Source organism: Platalea leucorodia (assembly GCF_965183815.1).
Source record: "Platalea leucorodia genome assembly, chromosome: 5".
In the NCBI taxonomy this organism is placed as follows: Eukaryota; Metazoa; Chordata; class Aves; order Pelecaniformes; family Threskiornithidae; genus Platalea; species Platalea leucorodia.
In genome coordinates this window covers 86485679-86506354 of record NC_138827.1, presented here as the reverse complement: position 1 = coordinate 86506354, position 20676 = coordinate 86485679, and positions in this window count along the sequence as shown.

Below are 20676 nucleotides of genomic sequence, written 5' to 3'. Positions count from 1 at the left end.
CCTTCGAGTCTGGATCGGCGCTGCTCAGCGCTGTGAGTTACAGGCAGTTCTGCTCATGCCTGGAAACTGACAGAAAGGCAACCAGTGAAGCTTTATCATCCCTACCCAGGGGAACGGCAGCTGTTTCCAGGGTCACACTGATTTCTGAACTGGAGCAGATATTTGTGTGGGCTTTGGTAATTCCCTTGGTCAAAAGAGAGAGAATTGTCACATAGGAGATTCAGTGCAGGCTGGAAAGTATATGTCTTTGACATATTCATCTTCTTTATTTTTTCTCCTTCTTCTATGTTCAGGATAAAATCTTGGTGGATTTCCCCAGGAAATTTACTTTAATGAGGAAAAAATGCAGCCATTTCTTTTTACAAGGCATAGTCCATAGGTGACACCCTTTAGGCATAGAAAAGCATGTAAACTATTAAGTATGTAGTTCCTTCATCAGTCCCAACAAAGATGCAGAAAGAGTCAAGCTGTGACCACTGGTTAGAAATGATGCCCTCAGGTTAACCTAAATATGTTAATCAATTAGGTACTTGAAGAGAAGGGAAGGTTGGTACCCAAGAGGAGTAGAAATGCTCTTAACAAGGGGAAAAAGATTACAGGAGCTGAGAAAGAGAGACAAGTAGGAACATCTGTGAAACAGATAGAGGTTATCAGATGGCAAGGTGAGAAGCTGTTCGTCACAAGACATAAAATCAACTTGTTTTTTGAGTTTCCATTGCATTTCCGCAGCTGGGTATCAGCATGCTTTGACCCTGCCCAAGCAACACCCTGGCATGGACAAAGCCTCTGCCAAGAGCAGAACCTGCCTTGTCCCCACACTCTCGGGAAGCGCTGAACCCATTTCCACATGCCATGCACAGAAGCACAACATCAAGCTGATCTGCACTTCAGTCAAAATTTTGCAGTCATTCCCCAGCTGTTATATTTCAGCCTTAGGGTATCACTTTCGGGGTGAATGGCAGCTCTTCACTCTGCTTGCTTTCCTCTGAAGAGGGTATTTGTTTGAGTGCTCACTACATCTGGCTTTCTTGTTTGTGCCTTTGGTTTGAGTAATTGCCTTAATCTGAATTTCAAGGCTGACACCCTGCCTGACCCTTTTCTGTTCAATTCTGTATTGTGTATTGCATCCAGCCTTCTTACTTTTTGTTTTAATTAAAAACTGCAGAGGCTTAATGAGTCACTTCTACATCAAATTTATTTCCAAAAACAATATGCATGCATGCATGTTTATGTACCACAGGGTTTAACTTTTGACTTCTAGTACTCTGTTGCATGCATTAGAAAGAGTTATGAAAAATAACTCAATTAAAATATTTGTATTTTAGTTGAAAGTGTGTCCCCTAAAAACATTGCAGCACCCACTGGTTTTCTCACCAGTATTTCAGATCACCATGCTTTTTTTATGCTTCAGCTGCTACCACTGAAGCAAACTGTTCTGGCCCTGGATAACAGCAATTTGGTATCCAGGTGCATGTACACATGTGCAGATGCAGCAGGTTTAATTGCTGTTTGCTTTGCAATTTAAGCCTCTTTAATTTTCCATTTGTTAAATGAGGAACATGCAACATTTACGTAATTAATTTGCTCAAATAGTTCAGCAATTAAGCTCACCAGCTTAGTATCTGTTTCTGAGGCCACCTCAGAGTGGCCTCCCTGGCTACTGCAGCCCTGGAGTACTCCTCCTCCCCTGCGGTGCATCACCACTTTCTCCAACAAGAGCACATTGACCTCCCTGAACTTTCTCTCACACCTACCTGCCAAGCTAGTTTTCAACTGAACTCTCTGATCCTATAATCTCATTATCCGTTCTTCCATGGCTCCTTCATCCTGCCCTCTCAGTGTCCTTGCTGATCTCTTGGTCACCTCCTCCCACATCCATCCATTCTCCCATTTCAGCCTTCACCTGACCTGTCTACCCACACCAGCACCACCCCACACTGCTCCGATGATTCCTATGCTGCTTAGCAGGCTGCTGTGCATCTGTCCTCTCTCTCAAGTCCTTTGTTCTCTGATACCAGCTTAGGACCTCAATGTCAACTGAATACTTGATGGAAGAATTACGAAGGTCCTTTCATGCATATCTAAGCAAGAGGACAGGTGTAATAACAAAAATATCAAAGGTCAACTTCTGAAATTTTCACTAAAAAAAAAAAAAATGTTACAAGATTGGAGAGATTGGTCAAGACCTGCAAAATATGTTTGATTCTGATGTGTTAGATTTGGTTATCCTGAAAATAGGAATAGAAAGCAATCAACCCCCTTCCTGGTTGTGAATCTCGGAATTACATATTGATAGTATATATATCAACATTTATAACAAGACCTCCAGAACAAAATCACAACTGACTATTCAGGTGTATCTATCAAATACTGAGGTTGTGTGTGTCTGTGATGTTAGTGACAGGGATGCTGGAAGGAGGAGAGGATCACCTAGCATACAGGCACACAAGGACTTGTGTCATTATGTCAGGCTTTCATATCAATTAATCGTTAAAATACTTGCGTAAAAACTGTGTCAATCTGATAAATTTTGAGTGGCTGGTTGCAAAAAAAAGATATTTTTAACTTCAGCTGTTTTGAATTTCCTGTATATTTATAAAAATAAAATGTTCCTTTCACACTTGAAGTAATTCTTTTGTCTGTCAGCTGCTTGGATTTTTTCTTACGGAACCCAAATGTATCATGACTGTTCCTTGGCTGGCAACGCAGATAGTCTTTATGTTTCATAATGCAATAAGAGATTTTCCTAGGATGCATTTGTTGTTTTTTCCTTTTTTTCCTGAAGTCATCTACTTGTCACCCTTAAGAAGGCATTGTCATAAAACATGGTTTCCAGTATGTAATTTCAGCTGCAGGCTCTGCCCTGTTTTGTTAGTGGAGCCCAGAGCTGGCCCTAACTCCAGATATCACACAGAGCCATCTACCGGTGCAAGCCTACGCGGTGGCCAAACCTCACACTGAAAACTTCGCAGTTTTTGAATATTTCTTGCTCTGGTAAAACCCTAGAATTAAAGCCAGCCTTCCTCTGGCCCTCCTTGTTCGGGCTGGTCTAACAGTGTTTTAGGCAATGGGGTGTTGCTGTGGAGCTTTTCCCTCATTCATTTTCACTTGTACAGTCAGGAAACAGGATTATGGGTTCATATGTCATAAACTCGTTGATGTAAGCAATATGTTGTTGATCATAGAAAAAACCCCAAAAATCACCGTATGCATGTTCATCATCTGAGTTGATTTGCTATAAGAAGTACGTAGTTGCTTTGTTGCAGCTGAAACAGAGATGTATGAGTTCTCACCATTTAAATTCACCATGGATCACTTGAAAAATGAATATACCAAATAAAATGCCCTGGGTCCTGAACTGAATGCCTTGTGAAGCGTGGATGTTCAAAAATGAGCTCTGCATTATACGTCCTTGAACTTTCTTCATATTTTAATTTCAAGCACGGATGTGTATAGTTCTAATAATTGATCCCTTCTGCACCTTTCTCCCAGAAAGCAAAGCATACTCAATCTTGTGTTTGTACAGTGATCCCTGCCAAGGCGTTAGCCTTGTATTTTCCATGCTTTTGTCCTAGCTTTTTTGCTAATAGAGATAATGAGTCATTGTTGCTGAAACACTTAATGATAAGCATACCAAAAATACTTAGTAGTTCCACAGGATTTTGAATTTTCAAAGGATATTCCACATATCAATTGTCTTTAGAGCATGCCTTGGAGTAACGTAAGCATTAATACCCTCATTACAGACCCCCTTATAATTTTTGGTGTATTAATCAGGAGATGGCAATCAAACATTGCATGACACCTGCGAAATCTAAGGACTGACATCCATAATGTGGTATGGCTTCAAGACCTCATGAGCCAGAATATCAAACTGAGTGCATTTGATGCTATGGATCAACATGCACTTTATGTCAGCAGAAGCCCAGTCTTACCTCCAGAAAGAAGTGTCCCTGCTGCTGTGTCCCAGCTACTCCCAGAAAAAAAAGAAAAAGGAAAAAAAAAAGAAAACAATAAAAGGAAAAAAAAAAAGTTAATTTTAGCCTGGATTTGTTTCCCCATGAAGTTCAGTAATAGCCACACAAAAGCGAAACAGTGGTAACACTAGCAGGGAAGGAAGCAGAGAGTAGTCCTTGTCTTCCCATTGAGTGAGAATAGCAAAGCTGATTTAACCAAAGAATGCCAATATTCTGTGGTCACCTTGCACAAGAGGAGCTGTACTGGAGCAAAGGAGACAAAGCTGCATCTGATGTACAGCTATAACATCCAGATCAGAACAAGGAGGTTTATTTTCTTCAGTGGAATTTTGAAACCAATAGGTTAAAACATTACATTACTTATCAGTGGATTAAATATTTGGCCATGAAGTTTAACAATTAAACAGATATGATCAAAAGTTTTCTGTCAGCAATAGCACTTTGAGTGTATGCATTTTTAGGGAAAAAAAAATTCTCTAATTTGGGATTTTTGTAAAAAGATGGAACTTTTACTTATATGCATATATTTTCAAATACAGTAATTGGTAAAAACATTTTCAAAAGAACATTATGATGTTGATTTGCAAACTTGCTGCCGGCCCTGTCAGAAAGAGGTGTTCTCTGAAGAGCTTCATGGACAATCAAATTGACCAAACCTTTAACAGTTCTCAATGTCTCAAAGTTTAAAATCAACTAAGGTTTATTTTCAGATCCCAAGTATGGAAAATAGATTTTTTTTCCTTATGAGGATTTTCTCGCGTGACAATGATCAAAATTCCATTGAGGATGTAGAAAAACATTTCAGATATCTCTGGAAAAGCAACCTTTGCAGACTGAGAAGCCAAATGCAATCTTGCCCTGTGATCAGCCAGTGTTATTTTTGACAGTGTGATGCCTGCATGGCTATCCATTTATCTATTCATGTGCCTTATGTTTAGAGCAGAATGTAGCTTAGCTTTGCAAATGGAATGGGAATATATTATTCTAATTACCATTAAAATATTTCCATTTAAATATCAGCTTCTGTTAACTGTTACCTTGCAATGGTCTGTGAACGGTACCTAAAATGGCATGTGCAATGGCAGCTTTTGTGACTGGACAAATGTGTGCTGCGTGAATGGATGCTGTGAAAAAGGGAAAGTCCTAGGGAATTAAACCAAGCAGGAGCTTACCCCTTTTGTAGGCTGTTATGTAGTTTCTTTTTGGTTATATTAATCACTTCTAGAGAAAAAAAAATTTAAACATTGTTAGTTATTGTTCGCTTCCTCAGTAACCTCAGGATTCTTGGTTCCATTTTTCTGTAAGTAGTACCCATGATGATTACGGTCTCTTTCTTTCAAACACAGTGTATTTTCTGATCGTAACTAGATATTAGGAAAGACTTTTAAGATGAGAGCTATGGAAGCTACAATACAGCTTCAGTATTACAATATAACCTTGGGTCATCTGCCTCTCAGTTGTCCGAAACTTTCTATTATCCAAAACACAGCCATGTCCCCTGATATCTATTAATTATGCTGACAAGTGCCTTGAATTTCTGAAACCTCTGTTATCCAGGCTTATTCAGCTTTCCCTATGGCATCTGGATAATCAAGGCTCTACTGTATTTCATTATTTTTCATAATACTTTCTGCTTTTCAGAGGGCAGAAGCAGTTTCTCTCTCTCTCTCTCCCCTTTGCAGAATGTATTAGACTAGCCAAACAAATGGACCCGGCCAGATGGGAAGTGCAACCTCTCTGTGTCTCAGATATTACTTTATACTTTTGTGTAATGACAGCACTACGGATTTGGCTGCAGAATACATAGTTAACATATTCAGCAAGAGCAAGATGGGATTTTTTCAGTTCCATTCACCTCATTTAAAAAAAAAAAAAAGTCTGATAATCAAGCAAGTCAAAACAATCATCAAAACTTAAGTCACCATTACTGGATGCCCTGTTCTCTCGCCAGTCACTGTAACAGCAGTTCTATGGTACTTTTCAGATATTTGCCTGTTTATTTTCACAGCCCCTTCCAGGAGGTAAAGAACTTCCCTTTCTGCACACAGGGAGCTCAGCACCAGCGGCGAGTAACAGCAAAGCATTGCGGAGGCAGCCTGGTGTACAGCTGCAAGTGCAGCTCTGCTTACCAACACTGAGAGCCAAGACTGGCCACAAGACTGTCCCAACGTATTTCCATGAAGTTTTGTGATTAACCAATAAGACCACCTGGAAGCTTCCAAGTGCTCCCCATTTGCCTCGAATTAAAGCAGTATAACCAGAAAAATGGCCACAAACTGGGGATGCATAGAAGGGTAAACTCTCCCTAAGTGATCCAAGATTATCTGAACAATGTGAATGCTACCTGGTTCAGGGTCCTATCCCTGCTAGTGACCATGATTTGAAACTTAAAGATGGATTAGAAGGACAGGGCAACACATCCCTGGGGTGGTGCTCCCTGCAAATCAAAGGCTCAAAGAATCACCCTGAGCCTCAGGTTCTTTGTGCGTAAAAACATTTGGAGATTTTTCTTCCTAGAATTCATCCCCTGTTTGAGTACATCCTGAGTTCAATATTTTAATGGTTCACAGTGTGGGGAATTAGGTACATCTTTTAATTTGCTTTCTGTCCACTACCTCACAATTACATGGGCTGCCTCCTCATTTCCTGTATTGGGCAAAACTGTCTGTAATATTTCTTTATTCATACTCTCAGGGCAAGCGAGGATGTTACTGACCTCTACCAAGGCATCATGGGGTCAAGGCAGATGAGACCAAGTAGATGAGCTTCAAACTAAATAATAGGAAGAGACTTATGCGTGTAGAGTGCACCCCTGCATTCATTGCAGAGTGAAAGAAAAATCAAATACACAAGAAAATAGAAACGAAGGGAATGGAAGTGAACAGGAAAATGAACAGCAAAGAGAAAGGAAGCCGAGTACTGCTGAGACTGGCATATTATAATGATCATACTGGACTAAAGCAAAGGTCCTCACTGCCCAGTGGTCTACACTGGCTCCATCAGTGTATAATAACAGAGGCGTGTTATTAGACAAACACATAGTGAGACTCCCCAGTTGTCAGGATGGCAATACAGTTGTTAAAATGACCTTGCCTGGCCTGGTCAAGACATTGAGAATTACCAGTGAAACTTCGTATGTTAATCCAAAGTACACAGGCAATAAAGCAGAGGTCCTAGAACAGCTGATGCTAATGGAATATAATAAATGGAATAATGGAATAACATAAACATAAGAAAATAATGACCATAATTATAATGGTTTTGGAAACAGAAAGAAAGGCAAAGATGGCTGAGTGGCCTTGCTTGATGCAGCAGAATGAATGAGAAGGGGTAGGATGGATAAAATAGACTAGATTTGTGTAAAATTGCTCACGGGAAGGATAATAAGAGATTCTATTGAGTAGTGCTGGAAGTTTGTTATAGATGCTCCCCCCTCCAGGCTCAGCGTTGGATATGAATAGCAATTTCTGTGATGTTATTAGAGGAAGAGAGAGACTAGTGAGAATTGTGTCATTAAGGTAGACTGGCTTCCAGACATATGTTGAAAAATAAATGTGACCAATAATCCTAAGGCTCAGATACTCCTTCAGGTGACAAGCAACAGATTGGGCCACTAAGCAGTGAGGATAGAGTAGAGATGAAAGACAATCTCGGCATGGTCCTGCATGCTTTGTCTCAGTTTTCAATAAGGGCAGTGGTGTCAGCCATGGGGACAAATGCAGGGTGGGGACAAGAGAGCAGAGAAAGCATGACTATATCTGAGACATAAGGAAAATTTGGAACTGAATGAGATAAAGCTGAAGAAGTCAGACTGTCTTCACCCCACCATTTAGAAATTGCAGGTATTTTTAATAAATCTGTCAAGTTTTTATGAATGGGGCTATATGCTTGGACAATAACAAATGTACCACCTGTATTGAGGAAACAGGGTTAAAAGAAGCAAAGAGGGAGTCTGGCAATTTCAAGCATCTGAATCTGACCTTAGTAACATGCAACAGTTGTGGACTCTGCAGGAAAACACTTAGGCTGAAAAATAAAAAAAAAAAAAAATAAAAAATCTTCCCTGTCTGAGAGAGCAGTGAAGCTAAAAAGAACAGCCAGCCATAGGGAAGGCTAACTTCCTAACTGGAGTTAGGAGGAAATATGATTCAGTGTATGAAAGAAATGATGTGAAACAGTTGCCTGCAGTACCAGGAAGCTGGACACAGTAACACCAGCTGTCCTTTCCGTTGCTAACACCATACAACAACCGTACTGCAGGTTGGTACTGTGAGTCAGGAGAGCTTTCTCACCATATGCTCACAGAGGAGTTTCTGAAGCATTTTCCAAACTCTTCATTCCCATTGCCACTGTTCCCCAGGTTTCTCCAATCTTGGGAACTCATTTCTCTTGCCAGCACAGTTATAGATTATAGTGATCATCAGAAATAAAAGTACTAACACTTATTTCTGGATGAATCCCCAAAGGGATGTCAAATGGCTGTTCCTATTTCATGTACTTCACTTTCCCAGCAAGGTTTCTAAAGAAGAAATTAATATAGAGAAGGCACTTTGACTGGGATGTAACAGCCAAAGGATACATTTTGTCCCCAAGAGACTATATGCAATGAAATATGAGGTTTTATTAATTTTCCAAATAGTGGCAGCACTTTGGGGGGAAAAAAAATAAATATCAACAAACCTTCTTACTTCTCACCAGTCAGAGAGGGAATGACACCAAAAAAATGTATAAACATGGCTGGTGCTAAGTGGTCCAGCAGCCTCAAGCCTGTGTGCGTCACTTCATCTCACAAACCACACCACCAACAAGAATTCACTTGTGCAATGGCTGATCACTGCTTTTCAGGAGAAAATGTGCGGATCTTTGTAAGAGGCTGGGAATGGGTGCTTCGGCAAATGTGAAGTATTTTCCTTTCCCCTCCTTGCACTCCTGTCCTCACACTGAACAAGGTCCCTGCTTTCACTGCCACTATCCTTTGTATGCTCAGCCTGTGTTACAGACCTGGCACCTCTTTAGCAACCCTACTCCCACACCCTTTACACTAGGGGAAAGTGGCTTTCCCTCTTAAAATAACACCTTCTGGTACACCTTGTAAAAAGGCCATGGAGTTCCCATTGCTTGAGAATGATATCTGCACATATTCAAATAGCTGACTGATTGAGAAGGTGTCAGTAGATGGATGTCAAGAATACATGGCCTAGTTACTAGGTTTTGTGAGACCAGTTAAAATACAGCGTCATTGTTCTGCATGACAAATGGCTTCTTCTGGCTATTCTTTACCTCAGTTCTTGGCATATGTTATACCTAATTACGTTTATCTCAAGGGGAGTCTGAAGTACATTTTTTTCTGCAAGCCTGGCTTTTTTGTTTCATGTAAAACAAGTCTTTGGTTTATTTCTGAGGACTTCACACTGCATCCCCCAGAATGTCATGTGCTATAAAGATCCTTCCTGCCCTCCTTGGATTGTTTTCATAAAACAGAATATACCTACACACAGCAGCACCGGAGAGGACCTAACGCAGGTGAAGAAGTGACTGAAGCCCTTCCCCAAAGCCCTCCCATTATGGACAGTACAGCCTCCTCTGACTCTCTTGCTTGAGAGGTCCATCAGTGACACTGTTTGACGTGCCCTCAAAATACAGGTCCCTTGTTGGAGTTCTGGCTCTCAGACAAGGCAATGATAGGCTTTTATCCCTTTAAATGATAGAGAGGGAACAGTAAAAGAGGAGTTCAACAGAATAACAAGGTTTGTGGAGAGGTCAAATTGCCACAAGAAAATGGAAATCTGGGAAAGGAAGCAAAGCATGAGGTTGCCAGGAGGAGGTATCCGCTTGCAACTGTCTAGAGATTAGAAGGAAGTTAAAGTAAAGGAGAACACTAAGGGTTCTTGTGAAAACTAAGTTGTCGATAAATGTTTCGGATTACAGGGTATATCAGACTGTGAGAGGGAGAGGGATAAAATAGCAGAGATTCTGGAGGAAGGCAGCAGATTGCCTCACTACTAGGAGATGTGGTAGTTTGTAGTTAAGACAGCTGCCTGGCCTGCTGGCACCTTCCTGTTCTGCTCTCAGCACAGATAAAGGTTTGTTAGCTTTGCAGAAGCACTGTGCACTCTGAGTTAATTAGGAAAAGGGACTGCTTTCTAGGGCAAGACAGGTAGCAAACACTTCAGCAAACATGCAGCAGACTTCACCAGCATGAGGGCAATGGCTGTGGAAGCAACTTAAGGTCTTTCCACTTCCTGTGGAAATAAAAGGGTTAAATTTGCCCCTTGAGGTCCAGAGAAATCTCACCTGGGAGTGAATTCCTTCAAGGCAACCCTTACTGCAAACTGTCTACATCTAACCATCAAATGGCTGAGGGCAGCAAGACACATCCCACATAGCCCAGAGCACCAAAGCAAAAGGGGATGCAGGTCAGCAATGTCAGCCCAGCCACCTTTTGATGGTTTCTTTCCCCACTTGCACAGATCTGGGCTCAATTTACCCAGCACAGATTATGCTTCTGTTCTCATTTCATAGGATATTAGGGCTGCAAGTCTCAGACATGCAGCAAAGGAAGGGCAAGAAAGGTGGCTCAGCTCAGTGCTCGTTACCCCGGTGCTGGTCAAAGGGTCAGCAGTGGCTTTGAGATCTTGAGATACAGCAGGTTATAGGAATGGGCGGACAACTCTTTTTAAGAGCTAAAGAGGGAAAAATATCTGTTTACCATTAGCTCCTTCACCTCCCAGCTATTTTTCCATCTCTGAGGAACTAGAATTGCCCAGGTCATCAGAAAGGCTGCCAAATCAAACAAATATAGAGAAATGATGAAAAAATCAAACCAAGAAGTGGAACCTAAAAAAGAAGGGAGGTCAAAATGAAAAATCAAGGGAAGAAGAGTAATGCAAGCTAGAAATTACCATATTGAGCTATGCTTAATATTAATACAGAAAAATAGTGGGCAAAAACAAAAAAAAATAGTGTAAAAAAAAAAAAAGAGAAGGTAATGAAGTCTACTATGATAAAAGCATAAGCCCTGATAACACTTGTCATTTGGCACCAATACCATTTTCACATACAAGGGAGTTAATGCAAAATTATTTGGTCATGGACATGAGCCTACGCCTATGTGAAGGGATTGGGCCAGGTTAGGAAGAAATGTGAACTCTGTGGTTGTCGATGACCATGTAGTATAATGAAAAGTATTGTCAGAAGAGCAAGATTTTTAAGTACCATGGAAAATTACATTTCCAAGCCTAAGCCGAGACAAAAGGCAGTGACTGGATTTGTAACTAATAAACAGAAGAATCAGAAAAGAAATTAAATAAATTACAAGAGGAGAAGATGGCAAAAAGACAGATGTTCTAGTCATTTTTTGTATGTTTTTTTATTTTGTTTTCCAAGGAGAAGCAGATCTCAGGTGATGGAAGTGCTTGAGGAATACATTTTGAATTGTTTAAGTTAAGAGCTTACAAATATATCAGAAAACAATTATGATTAACAAAAGAAATCAACAAAATAATTGCAATATTTTCTATATGAAACCTTTTCAGCAGCTGATGTTGGGTGTTACATCTTGAAACTGATGTGCAGTTTCATTAAAGGCATGTAATGAACTGAAACATAAAAAATATTTCAACAAAAAAACCGAACACCATTTTTGTGGCAAACAATCCATTCTGTTTAGTCCAGAACTAGAGGGGTTTAGGTTTGTTTTGCCTCTTAAATTTCCAGGCACTGAAAATTTCCAGGATGTTTTGTTTCCAGTTGAACAGAAAATAATATTTTATTTACTTTGAATTATCATAACTAGTAGGGCACCAAACAATAATTTATTATGGGGTTCTAAGCAGAGTTATGAAAATTAAGAGTTTTGCAGATTGCCTCGTTTCAATCATTGTACAGCCAGTTTGGAAGGGTTACTGCCTTTTAGAAATTATACTAAAATGGCTGTGCAGGGAAGGGGATGGTATATTCACAATGTCAGTAGGTGCAACAATTTTCAGTCCTAGGCATTTTGATGCAGAGGTAACAGAAATGTGATCCAGCAGCCTTTAGGAGAGAGAGAGGGATTCTGTGTGAAAGAGCTAGCAAGGAGCAACAGAAAATGGACCAGAAGGGAGAAAAATGGAAGGAGCAGTATGTTCATATCAGCCAATCCTTCCCTCCTCCCTTCCTCCACAGAGTTAGGTTAAATGCATCTGTGGTTCTGCTGCTAATAATTATTACCAATAATGAATAAGCTTTTGCATAAATTGTCATGCTCTTAATCTGCAGGGCTAATTATGAAAAACAAAGGAAAGTGTCTAAATCAGTGGAAATAAATGACTAAAGAAAGAGCATGAAACATGATTGTAAAATAAGGTGAGGGTTGTATTTTCATTTTTAATGGTAAATATATATTTGCTGAGACACTTAATGCAGATGTCAACAATTTAAAGGGTGAGGGAAACAGAGAAAAAAAATCTATTTTTCTCATTATACAGAAAACAGAAAATTAAGATTATTCTTCCCCGTAGCATAGAGAATTTGAAATGAGAACATCTTAGTTCCCAGGAGGTCTGGGACATTTGCACGTGGAAGGGTAGTCCACCAAAGAGAGGAAGATGTCCCTATTGAGAGATACTACCTCTCAGTTTACTTAAATGTTTTTTTAATTTAAATTGTGTTCTTGATCCTGTTGACTTCAGTGAGGCTATTGGTATGCTGAGACATTTTCATGGCTGAAATCAAGGTTAAAAGTATTTCCTAACATACATGCTGAGAGCCATGTGGGATAGCCTAAACTATGTGCCCTAATCCAAGTGGGAAGCCTATGGCAGAACTTGGGCTTCAAAACAATTCAATGAGGCTCTGGGTTAAAATTTTTAGACTTTTTTAGATGTCTATTAAATAGCCGCAGAAGTAGAAACATGTATTCTTTCAGATTTATTTCTATTTTATTCTATTTTTAAAAGTTCCTTGCTATTCACTCACTGGTGTCCAGCCCTTTCCTTGTGTCTCACAAGAAACATACTTTGATAGGGGAAAAGTAGCTTTATAAACCTTCGAGAACCTGCCAGCTCCAGGTTGTGGGTCTAAAGAGAGGAAAGAGGAAAAATACACATGCATATGAAGAAACACTGGTGGAGAACTCAATTCAGGTTGAGAAAGTCTATTATATTTTTCAGATCTTTTGCTTCCTTCCTTATAGATAACAATTAAAGAGAACATGGTTATTTCTACAACCATCCATCATAGGCACAGGAAATTCAGGCTGAAGGTTAATATGTAAAAAAGAGCCCAAATTTCCCAAAATGTGGCAGCTCCCAGCAAATGCACACACAGCTCTGCCAGGAGCATAATTGACTTAAGAGTTGTTCTGTGGTAGCTGGGGAGGCATCGGGCAGCAGCACAGCTGGTAAGGTTGCAGGCAAGCTGTGATTTTACCTATTTATTTTAAAAACTCACAACCTTGTCAGTCCCAGCAATAGGGTAATATTTTTAAGGCAATTTCCATAAGGAAAAAGGCCAGTTTTTTTTTTTTCTTTTTAATAAAAAGAAGACTTTAAATTGTTATTTGAGATTTTTACACATCTCTCATACTTCGTGATGGGTCCTTTAGGGTATCCAGATCATGGGAGAGCAACTTGTCAAACACTTCTTTCACGGCTAGGACAATAAACTTCGCGTACTGATTAGCAAAGTTTATTCCCTTTCTAGTAAACACAGTGCATCTCATTATGAACTTCACATGGAGTTTCTAGGGCAAGTTGCTTTGGAGAACAGACATGAAGGTGTGGAAGATGTTCCCAAAACATTCAGAGTCATCAGTACCCTTCTTCTTTTTAGGTTTCTTCTTAATTTTATTCCTAGGATTCACAATTCAAAAATAGCAAACCCAAAACAGTTCAGGCTTTGGCAAGCAATCCTCTGCTCAACATGAGCCTTTTCCTTTAGACAGGAGACGACTGTGATTTTTTTTAGGTATGTCTCCTGAAACAGGAAAGAGAAAATGGAGTCTGCAGCAGAAAGCTGGCAAGAAATCCACTGTCTTTTTGGAGAAAAGCTACCCATCGTACAGTAGGCATACATCTTTGTTAAGTATATTTCATGCATTATGAAAGGTTTACAGATGCTCATGGACTGCATACAGTGTCCCAGTGAAGCAGAATTCATCCAGAATCAGTTCACTGGATCCGTATTGTCCCAGGAGACAGAAAATGAGGCCACACTAATGCTATGATTTACACTGTGTTTTTATTTATTCCTAAATGTAATGTACTTGTGTAGCAAACAATTCTTCTGCAGAGAAAAGATGTACAATTGCTTGAAACCAACACATTAAGTTGACTATTACTGGAATCCTGCTGCCTCTTATTGTTGTGTGTGTAATAACTTGACAAATATATTCAGATTTGACATGGGTTTAACACTCATTCCATGTCTGTTCTCTTTCTGCCAGCATGGTCTAATCCACTTAAGAGAGCATAATGAAAAAAGGCCTCATAAATCCTTACCTAGAGTTCGTAATTTGTATGAGCTTTTTGCAGCCCCAATCCAGATAGTTTAAAGCTAACTCAAGCATCAATCCATAAACTGCAGCCTGTTCTCCACATGGCTCCAGACACTCTGGAGACAGAGTTAACTTTCCATTAAACAAGACAAGTTCCAGCAGAATTTTTCTGCAAAGGGAGCAATGTCAACCCCACGTCTCCCAGCTATGTCCACCAAAGAGATGGAGGTGGCAGGAGGAAAACATCCAACTTAAATCCAAGGTGGCTGAGCAGTGGTAAGGGTGTGCCAGAGTTCTTGAAATAAGCCTTTAGTGGGTCCTTGAAAATAAGTGTATGCTTGACCTTTCATAATGCATAAAATATACTTAACAAAATATGCATTTGCTGTTCATGTATGTCCATGACCACTGAAATAAGACAGCCCTTGAATTTTGTTGGGCCTTCCTTGGAAACTGTCTTTTTCCCGAGTCTTTTTGTTGCACAGGTTTTTCTCATAGTGCCAGAAATTACCGTGAGTTCTGCATATTCCCTGGACTATGCTTCCAAGCCAACCTCTAACTCCTGCTCAGCAGATCAGTCCAAAGCAAATCTTCTCTCCAACTGGTCCAACCTTTTGGTTTAGTATCCATCCTAATGCCACCACGGAGGAACTCTCCCACTTTCTAACCCTGAGGGGGGGGACTTCACATCAGTTTCAACAGCAGAAAGCAACTGGTCCCTTTTCCTCTGCCCAGCCCCCTCCTGCATCCCTCCCACTTGAGCAGACTGGTGCCTCAGGGCCTTATCAGCCCATCTTCATTGAAGCCCTGAGCACAGAGTCTGATCCACTTAGCTCAGCACAGCGCTGCAGCCCCTACGCTACAGCCCAAACCGCTGCAGGCTACATAATCAGTATGTGTAAAAGATCAGTTGCCTCACACCAAATAAAGCTGAGATGAAACCCAGTCCTCAAAGAAAGAGGGGGAGTATCTCCAGCACACATGGGAAATAAAAAACCAGTCACTAGAAAGCGACTGCCAATTACAGTGATATTAAGATGGAGGAGAAGAAAGGTTAATCATCACTGAGCTGCAGAGGGTGCTGGATTAGTCACAGTGTTTCCTTCGGCCTTTCTTTTCTCTCCTACCTGCTGTTTTTTCTACTGACAAGTAAAATTCTCCAGACACAGAGGTTTCCCCCAGACTTTGGTGCAGCTGCAAGGTCAAAGCCTCCCTTTTGCCTGTGCTGCTGAGTAGATGCTGTAACAGCTATGCTGGTGTGTTGGAGAGAAGGGCAAACCTTCTCTTTTCCTTCCCCTCAGTAGTTCCTTGCCTGTCTCCCTGCAGTTTGCACAGCCTAGAGCACAACAGAGCCTCCAAAAGGTGGGTCTAGAAAAGAGATGGAAAGCTCTCCCTTTTTGCAGACCATGTGCCAATGAGGGGGCTGTAAGCTGCGAGGGGGACTTTGTTCCCACTGGAGTCCTCAACCATCATCGAAGACAGTAAATTCTTCTTTCCCAAATACAGCAGGAATTGTGCTCACTGATGCAGACCCAAATCCAAAGCAGAGCCAAACTGATTAAATGAGACTAATGCTAGCAGGCAGTGTGAGTCTCATGGGTGTTTTTCCACCATCCACCCATCCCTGATGGCCTTCCTGTAACCCTTTGATAATGTTCTGGGAAGCAGAATTGTTTTTTCAGAAACAGAAAAGGAAGTAATTGGCTCCCTGGCAGCACCAGAGAAGCCCCACACCCATCCCTGCCTGCCCGTGCCCACACCACCCCCTGGGGAAAGGTCCCAGCAGTAAACAGCTCTGTCACGTAGGGAGGGATCTGAAATAGAGCCATCTCAGCAAGAGTTTCCAGATCAGCATCTCTCACACAGGAGAAATGTGTTTCTCCCTGATTAGCCTTGGAAACTTGAACTTCTGCATCCAGGACTTTGGGCTGAACAAATACTCTTGAATCCATATCCTTTTTCCTGGCTGGCTATAATGTGTATGTATATGAATTTTCCTCACTTCCCAGGTTGGCAAAAAGCCCTCCAGGGGGAAAAAAGCACACACATAAAGAAAAATTATTGTTGTGCTCTATCTCAGTAACTTCCTGAAAAAAAAAACTTCTTAATACCAGGGAGCAGAAAGAAAAAAAGATTGTTTGTACAAGACAGCTGGGTGTTGGAGTACAGAACAAGCGTGCTATTTAATTGTTTGTCACGTTTCCTCTGTCTTCCCCTGCCCATCTCACCAGGATGCTGCTTATCTGGCTTGTGAGTTGCAGAAAGGAGATTTATCCCACTGGCTTCTTCAGATCAGGCCTCTCCATTCATGTCTTCACTTCAAAGCGCTGGACTTTTGCAGAGCGCTGGGCTACAGCTTCCATTGGGGTCAATATACATGTTAGTGACTGCAGACTCTGACAGTTTTCCAGAGAGTAAAAGGTGCATAGACAGAGAGCTGAGGTATAAGACAGAGAGCTGAGGTATAAATCTTTCCTCTTAGGGGCTTTCAAAAGCCAGAGGAGGGTTAAAATTGGGTGGGCTTAGCTGATCCAAGAGACACCAGTGCATCAAAATTTCCTGGGAGAAAATGTCAGCAGTAAAGGTCTTACCTCTATTCCCCATCTCCCCAGAGAGAACAGCAAACATTGGCAGTGAGGTTTACCTACCATTTTCCAGTGCTCGTTGTCCCCCAGAAGATGGTCAAGACAGAAGATGCCTCATCAGCCCCACTGGGTGAACCTGCCTCTCCGTGTGATCTGCACCGTGTTTGGCTGATTGACACTGCATGGGCCTGCCGCTCCTCTGTGGTGACCAGCAGAAGTGCTCTATAAAGCTAGACTACACTAAATGTTTTCAGAGGAAAATGTTTCACCAGAGGCTCCTAATCAGTCCCAAATCTCATGCTGTTAGAATACGATGCACAATGCAGGCACAACTTGGTGTTCCTGCAGGAGAGGGAGCAAAAGGTGCAGCAGCTGTTCCTACCTGAAAAATGTCTGCTCCCCAGACCCATAGCACACTGTCCTTCTCACTTTCAGTTAAGAAAGGAATCCAACACAGGCAGCATCCCAGCCTTCCTTTTTCCTAGACCACAAGGTTATCACAGGTCCACAGCTCAGCAGCTTGAGTGAGTGAAAAAGCCAAATCTGTCCTAGCTCTGATATCAAACTCTATCTATCTCTATCTATCAAACTCTATCTATCAAGCTCCCTTACAGTTCCAGGACAGAAAACAGTTCTTCAGAAAACATGGAAGACGATTGTTAAACTGCATGACTGGTGGTCTATCCTTGTCAGGTATCAAGCCAGCTCAAGCACCACAGTGGCTATGCCAATATTAGCAGATTGAGCAAGACGACTCATGATTGCTCAATCTGAGGTTTTGTTTTCTACCATGTTCTCTAGCACAATTTTTGCATGTGCCAGCAAGCTTTTGCTGAAGCTCAGGAAACAGCCTGGACCAGAAGCTGTGTCTGTTAAGCACTGTGGACAAGACCAATTTGGGAGGAAGATAAGAAGGTTTGACATTTTGCCCCTAGGGCCAGAGAACATGTCCTTTCTCATTTTATTTTTTGTACAAATGTAACCTGTGAGTCCAGATGGGTTCGCTAGACTCTGGACAATGTCTTCATTCACATGTATTTGTCTAACTGGAAGAAGTGTCCAGGTCCCAGTCACCTGCCGGTGGCCATCCCCATGAAGAAGGTCACAAGCCAGCTGAGCAGCCTGAGCCATCATTCCCTAACCCGCTTCAGTTACAGTGACTAAAGACAGCAAGTACCTACTAATGACACCCATTAAGCTAATTTGGTTGATTGTACTGAAGCAAGTTACAGACTTCCCCTGAGCAGCTCAGGTGGCAAATCTGAGGAGACATCAACCTCCAGCCCTTGTGATGAGCAGCTGGAGATGGGGTGGGAGCCACAGCATTTTCCAGAAGCCTCTGTATAGAAAGCAGCTGTCAATCAACATCCTTAATTGGTAGTAACAAATCTCATCACAGCCTGGTGCCTCAAAAAGCCACCTTCTGTGTCAGGGGGAGCTGCTATGGAGGAGGCTCGGGGAATGGATAACATGTAAAGATCCCTTTTGATGGGCTCAGGGTTAGCCACCATTACCATCAATTATTCATCGTTCCCATGCGGACTTAAGGCAAATAAGGTATTAAAAATTTACATCTCTCTTCCTCGCCACTCCTCCTAGGTATCATCACCTCTTAAGTATAGCTGGTGAATGTGAGCATTTGCTGTTAATTAGCTGTAATGATAATTGCAAAGAAAGTACAAGTGCCTTAACTGGGGAGATATGATGTGTCTCTCATTAAACCCAGACTAATAGAAAATTCTTCAACTTCCTCTCTTTTATTCCAGAATCTCAGATCCCACATTAATTTAAGATTTATTCAGTTGAAGATACAGGGCTAGATATTGGTCTGCCAAACATCTCTGAAGGTTGTAATGATTATGTGATTTATGCAGTTTTAGGAACAGAGTAATTCTGGTATATTATAATACATTTTTATTTTGTAGAAATTTTATTCTTTCAAAAAAATTAATTAGCTGTAAAAGATGTAATAAAAGTAATCTTTATGCATTATTTATATAATATATATATTTTCAATAAATAGTTTTCATCCACTGTGTGGGTTTCCATTTTGCACTTGCTGAAGTTCAGGAGTAGCATCAAACTAGTCCACCTCAGTTTTCATTTATATGCAGTTTCACTTTCTGTTTGTTAGTGGTGTAAGATGCTCTGGCATAAATATCTCACAGGCTTGAGAGTGTACCAGACCCCCTTCCAGCTCACAAAGCCTTGAGTCTGTTACAGTTCAGACTAAATTTCTAAATTCTTTTTGCTGTAGAAATGCCCAGCTCAGGGAGAGGTATGTTATGCAAGGTGGTAGCAATCACAGTGTTGTTTCTTCTAATTCCCATTTCCTTACAAACTGTCACTTGTAGTGCATGCCTATAACAGAGCTGATGAAAAATTTTCCACAATATTTCTTTTTTCTGTTGCAAAAGGCTGACTGGATCAAAGCCAAAATGCTTTATGACATTTTTCCCAGATCATACCAAGAATAGCCAATACACCCATGATAGAGCTACTCACCTGGGCTGTCTCATACTCAGTGGAGCCCCTGAGGCTACAAAGCTGGTCTTTTTCTGTGGCTCACTGAATATTTCATTATTTATACTAAATGGAACAGCTTCAGGAGGAGAGATGGAAAATGCTTTCCATGCCAGGATGACAAATAGGCCAGTAATTCATTCTAGGCTTTGCTAAATTTTTTTAAAAGCAAAACTTGGGCTTTTGCATTTAAACAATTCAACTGTGTCCCAGTCATAGTATCCCAGCAGCCAGAACAAAAAGAATAAAATATTCTTTCCAGTGTGCACCTGGCTGGCCACTGTTCTATGCTGCAATGTAAACCTGCAGGTATTACCAAACTCTTTCGTTTTATCCTATCGCATCTAACTCACACATGAACAGTGTAAAAGTTGGGAATTCTCAGAAGGGCAATTGGAAATAGACTGGACTGAGCATATTTGCAGTTCACAGATGTTGCTGAGAAAGGGCTGGACTTAGACTGCTTTGCATTTATCCTTTGGAGATGGAGGACCTTGAGGCATTGTGGAGGATCACTCCTCTCTCCTGCTGACCTCCAAACTGCACAGGTAAATTGCAGAAGCTACCACCGTCAGCTAAAACACAATTTCATTGGGAAAGGGGTAAATCAGCAAGGTGGAAAATGGGAAAAGCTCAAAGCATAAAAATGGCTATGATTGCTAACAAGAGGAGACAGTGCATATAACCCACAAAAAAAGTATTTTTAACTTTGGCTTATGGCAGGTGACCATTGTCAAGAAATCCAAGTGCCTTCTTACCATTTTCTTTCTTGTTGCACAAAATGCTGTAGTCATGCACCAAAATCAGTGGGGGCCCATCAAGTGGATTCATCTGCCATCTGAAAGCACTGGACGCAGCATTTGCTGCCCATTTGAACAAAGCTGGGAGAAAAGCTGAACAGTTCACCCTTGAATTTGCAATTGCATTGCAGTCCTCCCTTGGTGTGTCCTGATAAGACCCTCTTGTGCAGCTAGTGGCTCCTAGACCCTTCACCATCCAGGAGTGTAATGTCCAGAGAGGAGTAAGGACTCATTTGGTTTGTGTATTCACCTGGGCAATAAAGCTCAGGTCTGTCTTTCAGCACACACAGAAAACACCAGTGAACCTACTCTTA